An 8,215-nucleotide genomic window follows, 5' to 3' on the forward strand; every position below is an offset into this window, starting at 1 on the left:
CTGTTAATCTGAAGAGTTGTGCAGCCTGACGTATCGGTCTCTTAGTCCACCAACAACAGTTGTTTAATGTAATTATGAAAAGGTGTGACGGCTCAGAGAGAGACTGACGTGGTCTCTGTCATTCAGAGAGAATATGGAGCGTAGTTCCTCTGGAAACATGTTTCTGTTCACCTGTTTATATCATTAATATAAAGAATACTCACTACATTCTACGAGTGAGCTTTGATCTCCATGACAAAAAAAAATTTCACACATGAAGAAGTTTTTTTTCTCCTCAATGTTTTTACAGAAAAAATCAGGAACTTAGAAAGATTATGAAGACAGAACTTCTGCTTACTTTAGCAAAACGGTCCAGTAACAGTAAACCAGCTTCACTTCTCTCTCCATCTCTAACTTCCTGTCTCTGTGTGACTCACATGATTTCTGCCTGCAGACCAAAAGGTAAATGTGTGTTTTTAATGTGACTTCTTCATGTGTGATTTGTGTCTTTTCTCCTGTAAAGACTCGTGTTATCAGACTGTTTGTGTCTTCATTAGTTTGACACAATCATCGCTGAAGACGAGGCTGCAGCTCGATGTTCAGCTCAGTCAGGAAACAAACGGCCGAGACATTTTAAATCTACAGCACTGCAGCTTCCTCTCAGTCTGACCTGTTGTTGCTTCTGAGTTACACTGAAGTTAAATGAGAAGAGATTTTAGATCCTCCAGCTGTGTGTCAGCAGCTTGTTTCTGTCTCTGTCTCTGTTCTGTTTCTGTTTCTTTTGATCGGTAATATCTGCTTAAAGGAGCCGGTTGACATCCAACAAAATAAATAAAATAGAATAGAATAGGATAGAATATTCTTTATTGTCACTATACACATGTACATGAAATTGTGTGTGGCATCCTCTTCAGGTCAATAGAAACAAATAGTGCAAAGTAAGAAAGGTAAACTATACCAAATAAAATATATAGTTAAATATACTCATATATACAGTAAAAAACAGAACAAGAAAAACAGAATAAAAAATAAATAAATATATACTGTATACAGTAGACAGAGGTAGCAGCTTTGACAATGTAATTGTGCAAAACAGTGGTGGTGCAAGATAGTGCAAGTGTGTCACCAGTTTCTGTGGGTGGGATTGTTCATTTGGGGGTGGATGGAGGTCACAGCTCTGGGGTAGAAGCTGTTTCTCAGTCCGTTGGTGGTGGATTTTATTGTCCTGAACCGTCTGCCTGAAGGCAGCGGTTCGAATAGGGAGTGTCTGGGGTGTGTACAGTCCTTACAGATGCTGAGGGCTTTTTTCTTCAGCATGGCAGCATAAACAGTGTCCAGTGTAGGAAGCTCCGTCCCTTCCTCTGCTCATGAGCACGGTGTGCAGAGCTTAAAGAGGCCAGAGTTTATAAAAGGGTATTTTTGCAAATACTTTAATAAATATTTGTTAAAGGGACATTAAAAGGTACGTAATGTGATACGTACCTTTCTATGAGTAATCCATTGCCTGTCATGGACAGTTCAGTGGGTGGACCCAGGGGTCGAGTTATAATCTGAGCTTTGTTGGTCTCTAGATGAACTAACCCTAACCAACGTTAGGACACAGACAGACAGGTGCGTCCTGAGAGACAGACCGGTTGGTTTTACCCTCCGTCCTCAGTGATCCGATCATTAGTGAACAGCTTCAGGCCCGTCAGTTCACACCTGACCTTAAACGTGTCTTGACATTCGTCTTGTGACCACTTGAGGTCTGATCTCACTTCCTGCTCTACATACAAATATACAGACATCACAGGAAGAAATGTATTTATTACACAAAGAAAGATCTTCATGTGTGACGTTTGCAGAATGAACAAGTCGACCCAAATAGTTCAGAATGTGTTGTGGAGTGTTTCACAAAGTTCATACAGTTTCTCCTGACACAGCAAGTCTCAGAACTGAGTGTTTTTTTAAGGGAGTCTGGTGACTTTCTCCACTTTCTTCTCTCTGCAGAGCAGTAGCCTGTATTAGTTACTGTTTACTGTATTTGTAAAATGTGACATGTTTACTGTCAGTGTGTTATATTCTTTAATACATTTAGTGTAACAGATTAAATCAGTTCAAACAGCTGCTGGGAGGTAAGATGCACTTTAAACATGAACAACAGACAGGCTCTTACAGTGATGACACGTTTCACAAGTAAAGAAACATAATGTATTTTATTTAAAGCTGAATTTACAAGAAGTGTATTAAGTTTCTCCTCGTGAGGCAACAACTGGTAAAATCATGCACTTTGTTAAGGGAGTCTGGGATATGACTGATACTAGTGACTTCACTTCATTACTTAGTCCAAGTCCGTGACTTTAACACACGTACACAGCTTCTCTTTTCTCTCTGTCTCTAACTTTCACTTCTGTCTCGGTGAGACTCACATGATTTCTGCCTCAACAATAAGGTAAATGTGTGTTTTTAATGTGACTTCTTCATGTGTGATTTGTGTCTTTTCTCCTGTAAAGACTCGTGTTATCAGACTGTTTGTGTCTTCATTAGTTTGACACAATCATCGCAGTAAAAACTGTTGAAATGTGTGAGAGGTGTCGAGCTCGTTGGTCGACAGGATCAACCGGTGCAAATAAGGAAGAACAACGAGGCCATTCATTGTTTTCACATTTTCATGTGAATTGTAAAATGTTCAGTCGGACTCAACGTCCCGTTTGTCTCCTCAGGAAAGATTTACCAAGCTGGCATTTTAACGTCGAGTCACTGTTGAATCAACGTCAGGTGCCAGTGTTGGATAACCATTGAATTTTGTTTAGATTTTGCAAATCTAATCAACGTTGAAATAGCAACGTCATTCCTACGTCACATTTCTCAACATAGGTGAATTCGCCAACATTGAATCAGTATTGATTTAAGTTTAGATTTTGCAAATCCAATCAACGTTGAAATTTCAACGTCACTATAAAGTCCTGCTTTTCAACATAGTTTGACACACTATATATTTTTGTTACTGTTTTCACAAGTATTGATGTGTTCAACAGTAGCTCCAGTAACACCAAACACCTTGAAATGGATACATTAACACTAAGTTTGCGGAACGCTGTATCTGTGATTGTCCTGAAACATGGTGCAAAAAACCCTAAGTAAAGTGGTCATTTGTAAAATCTTGTATTTGACCCAAGTTTACACTTTTATCAACTGATGTACTAAATCTCACCGTTTATAAGTGCATGGCTCTCTTATTGGACATAATTCTATCTTTACTAGACAAGTAAGACATAGCAATCATAAGAATCTTTTTGTGCGATTACTAATCATCTTGAAGAGATCTCATCTACATTACATGGAAAGTACCAAATACACTGTCATTCAAATGTTCACAACACGCACAGTCAGCTAGGAAGAAGCCAACTGATCAAAGCAAGACCAGGAAGAAGATTAATAAAGACATTTCACTGACACTTTATTATCTGATATCGCTGAATATGAATTTTTATGAAAAACACATGTCAATGAAGTTAAACCTGGAGAAACCTGCTCATCAGCTTACCTGAAAATGAAAGAATAGGACTTATATTGACAATTGCTACACAGCATTCTTCGATTGTGGACTCATACACAGGGATTCTCATTGTCTGACGTAATCACGCGAGAGTTGCGCCCTGTGCCCTCCAGCACCTATGCTGTTCATGTAGCGTGACTGACACCTACTGGCGATTTATGGTTACTACACCTTCAAAATTACACTGGCAATATAAACACTGTAACCTGCATTTTTAACCAAAAATAACAACTGTCTTTCTATAAACAAATACAAAACATATAGTAAACTTTTAAACTCCCTCTTACATGAATTGAATTAAAGAAATACGCTGTTCAATGAGCTTCAACAGGCTTAATATGCCACACATACCCAACATGAATATAGTATATCTCTGCAACTACAAGGTCTATATGAATAATATTGGTATCATAATGAAGGTAACGCTTGTGAGATACCTGTAGAGGTGAAAGCATCAGCATATATGTGTTAGCACGTGCTAGTGAGCTCGAAAGCATGCACTCTTCTAGCTAACGTTAGTTAGCACTGCTAGTAAGCCCGTTGGCGAATGCAAGCTGTTGGCTGTGTACCCAAAACTAACCGTTAACCAAAGCGTACACAACATCACGGGTTTATTATAAAATGTGACTTCAAAAACGTTGCTTGCCGTTTTAGAGTTGTAGCTGTTACCGCCAAATTCAACCAGTCCGAACCGGTCCAGGTCAAAATCTGCTTAGTCTGACGATGACGACACAGACCCACTTCGCGCATGCACAAGCGGGTGTTGTCTGGGACCGTCAGAGCCAATAGAATCCAGTTCTAGTCACCGCCTTTGTGTGATGGACAACCGCCGTCCTCCAATCAAGCCCTTGTATTAAACGATGTTCCAAAATGGTCAATCAGACTGGACTCTCAAAGTACACCAGGAGATGTAGAAAGCGCTTTTATCACAACTCAACAAACGTTTAATTCAGAGTTGATCTTTCAACATTGTATCAATATTCATGTATCAACACTTTTTCAACAGTTAATTGATCAGCATTGTTTGGATGTTGGAACAACGTTATTTTTCTACTGATATATTTCAAAAAAATTTTTAAAAGTCATGGTTGTAAAAATAACGTTGATTTGACATACAACTCAAAAATTGTTGATATTTCAATGTTGAATCCATAGTGAGTTAACAACACCACTTCAACTGTTTGGTGTTCAACGTTGTTTTGATCGTTGAATTAATGTTTTTATTCCAACAATGACATTATTCCAACAACATTTAAATGTTTAATGTCAGTCGAAAGCCAGCTGGGTAGTTGTGTAGAAACAGTGAATTCATTTGGAATTCATGTTTGTGTGAAGGTGTCTGTGCACATGTTCCAGAATAATCCAAGGCTACGTTGGATAGGCAGATCATCAACAAAGAGATCTAGGTTGTTGACATCCTTGGAGCGATCTCTCCTCACAACCGGAACATCGTTGAGTCATTACTCTTCCTTGGTGCCTTTTAGTTTCCTACTCTTCGTTTTTGTTACTCGCAAAATCAACTTTTTTGCCATGGATTTACTGTACATCACTTGTGTGTGAGTTCCCACTGTGTGTTTGCCGTATACTGCTCCACCAGTGACGTCATGTTACCGGGTTCCAGCGGATACTGTCGTGATGCTGTCGCAAACGGACTTCTGCTGAAAACTGCCAACTAGGCTACTGATTGCTGTCTTTTTCATTATTATTTCCTCTGGATGCCTATATGGCCTTATAACCTTTGTTTATGGTGTTCCACATTGTTTCTCTGTGGCTGTATGATTTACATGATACTTAAATGTAGGACATATTATTAATTTATTTATCTATTTTTTATTTTATTTATTTATTTTGTTTTCCTGAATTAAATAGGGCCCTTCCTTATTTCTACTGGCATAATATTGCAATCTGAGTCCTTGATTTAAGATGTATTCAACATGTTGCTACATTGTGTGCGTGTGTGTATGTGTGTGTGCTTTCGTGTGTCTGTGTCTGTGTCTGTAAGTGTGTGTTCTGTCTATTTTTGTCCTTGCTCCCCGCTCTCATCACTTTATCTCTCCCCATTCATGTCATTTTCCCCCCCTTTTTTTATATATAAGATACAGTTGATTTAGTGAAGGGTCTAAAGATTATTCACCTAAACATTTGGAGTCTTGTCCCAAAATTGATTTATTAAGAGCCTGGGTTACTCTTCATAAACCAAACATCATTACTATTTCTGAGACATGGCTCCATGATAATATCACAGATGAGGAAACTGAAATTGAAAATTTAGTTTTATATAGAGCTGATAGGTCCTCCAGAGGTGGTGGTGTGGCTACCTATGTTGCAGCAAATGTAGTTTCTTGCCACATCAGTCCTACTGTTGAGCCAGTGAACCTTGAATGTCTTTTCATCAATATAATTTTTCATGAAAACAAACAGTTAACAATTGGCAACATTTACAGGCCTCCCTCAGCCCCTGCTGATTCTACCATGTTTATCTTATCTACTATTAATTCTCTTGGGAGGCATAATGAATTAATTATTCCCCAAATTTATTACATTTAGACAATGTAAACATATTAATGAAGGCAATTTCATTCATGATTTGATTTGATTGATTTCTATTAATTGGGACAGATTTCAGTTAATTCCTTACGTTGAGGAAGCATGGAACTTCTTCTTTTCTGAAATAAACAACGTTATTGAAAAACATGCTCCGATGAAGACTGTTAGAGTCAAAGGAAGACACCTGCCTTGGATTAGTTCAGAACTCCTCAGTCTTTTTAAGCAGAGGGATAAAGCATGGGCTACATATCGCGCATCTAGGTATTCTACTGACTGGGACACTTACAGATCACTTAGGAATGAATGTACAGTCAAAACCAGGAACGCAAAGTCTAATTACTTCAAAGAAAGCCTGTCCCAAAATGTTCACAACCCAAGACAGTTCTGGAAGCGACTGAATCTCATTCTTAACAGAAATAACAAAAATGTTTTATCCCAGATTCAATTCAATAATGAGCCTATCTCTGATCCATCACTTATTCCTCATGCTTTTAATCATCATTTCTCTTCCATCTGTAGCTCCTATCACTTTGACTCTTATTGGACTGCCAGCCCCTCATATAGTACCTTCTCTGACCATTCATTTTCCTTTAAAAAAATCTTGCCCAGTGATGCTTTTCTTGCTTTACGTCAACTAAGATATAACACTAGTTCTGGTCCTGATGGCCTTGAAGTTAAATTTATTAAACTTGCAGCTCATGTCCTCATGTATCCCCTTGCTGACCTGTTTAATTTGTCTCCTTTTCAAAGGAGGTGATCCCTCTGATGTAAATAACTATCGCCCTATTTCTATTATTTGCACAATCGCAAAAACTTTTGAAAAGCTTATTTTTAACCAGTTGTCTCAGTACTTAAATTCATTCAATATTCTGTTGCCTTTTCAATCAGGATTCAGACCAAATTTTTCCACTACCACAGCCTTGTTGAAATTCACAAATGATGTGTTCACTTCCTTTGATAAGGGTCAATTTACTGGTGCAATCTTCATTGATCTGTCTAAAGCCTTTGATCTGGTTGACCACTATCTGCTTCTTGATAAACTTTTTGCTATTGGTCTCGATCAAAATGCTCTTCTCTGGTTTAATGCTTATCTCCATAATTGTCGTCAATGTGTTGTCTTTCAAGGTCATCAGTCTGACTTTTTAATTATTGACAAGGATGTTCAGCAAGGCTCCACATTGGGTCCGCTTCTTTTTTCTGTTTTTATTAATGATCTGCCTAGTATTTGCTCAAACTGTCATAGCCACTTATATGCTGATGACACTGTTATATACACCTCTAACTCTGATATATCACAAATCCAGAACTCTTTACAGTTTGATTTCGATATGGTTCAAGACTGGTTCTGTAAGAACAAACTTGTATTGAACAAAAAGAAGTCATGCAGTATGATTTTCAGTAAACGTCACCTCCGATCCCACTCATTTGATTTTCATATTTATTTTTCTGATGGATCTCCTGTTGACAAAGTTGACACATTTAAATATCTTGGACTTTGGATTGACCCCGAACTCACCTTTAAACCTCACATTGACTACATTGTTAAAAAAGCATATGGTTGTCTCGCTTCACTTTACCGTTCAATCAACTGTTTCATATTTCATGTCAGAAAAAGGTTAATCTTACAACTGATACTACCACTTGTTGACTATGCTGATATTGTTTATCAAAATACTTCAGACATTCATCTTAAATCTCTGACTGTATTATTTAATTCCTTATGTAGATGTGTTTTGAGATGTCCTTTTAGAACACATCATTGTCTTATGTTTGATTCATTGAACTGGTTACAACCCAAATCAAGAAGGCAATCTCATTGGCTTCATTTTCTTTTCAAATGTGTTCATCTCCATTGTCCTCCATATTTAAAAGAACTTATGATTCCATACAATTCGCCGTACTCACTTAGACATATGAACTTCCCTTTTTTCTTTGTTCCTAGATTCTCGAAACAGGTTGGTTAAAGGTCATTCCAATATAAAGCTCCATCGGATTGGAACGATCGCCCTTTTTTTTTGCGTTCTATTACCTCTTTTCATTGTTTCAGGATGTCACTATACTCCTATCTTAAAACAAATTGCTCATGTTTCTAATTCATTCATTTATTTTTATTCTTTCTTTCTCCATTTTCGTTATTTCTACTATGTATTT

The sequence above is a fragment of the Pagrus major genome, chromosome 1, assembly GCF_040436345.1.
Source record: "Pagrus major chromosome 1, Pma_NU_1.0".
In the NCBI taxonomy this organism is placed as follows: Eukaryota; Metazoa; Chordata; class Actinopteri; order Spariformes; family Sparidae; genus Pagrus; species Pagrus major.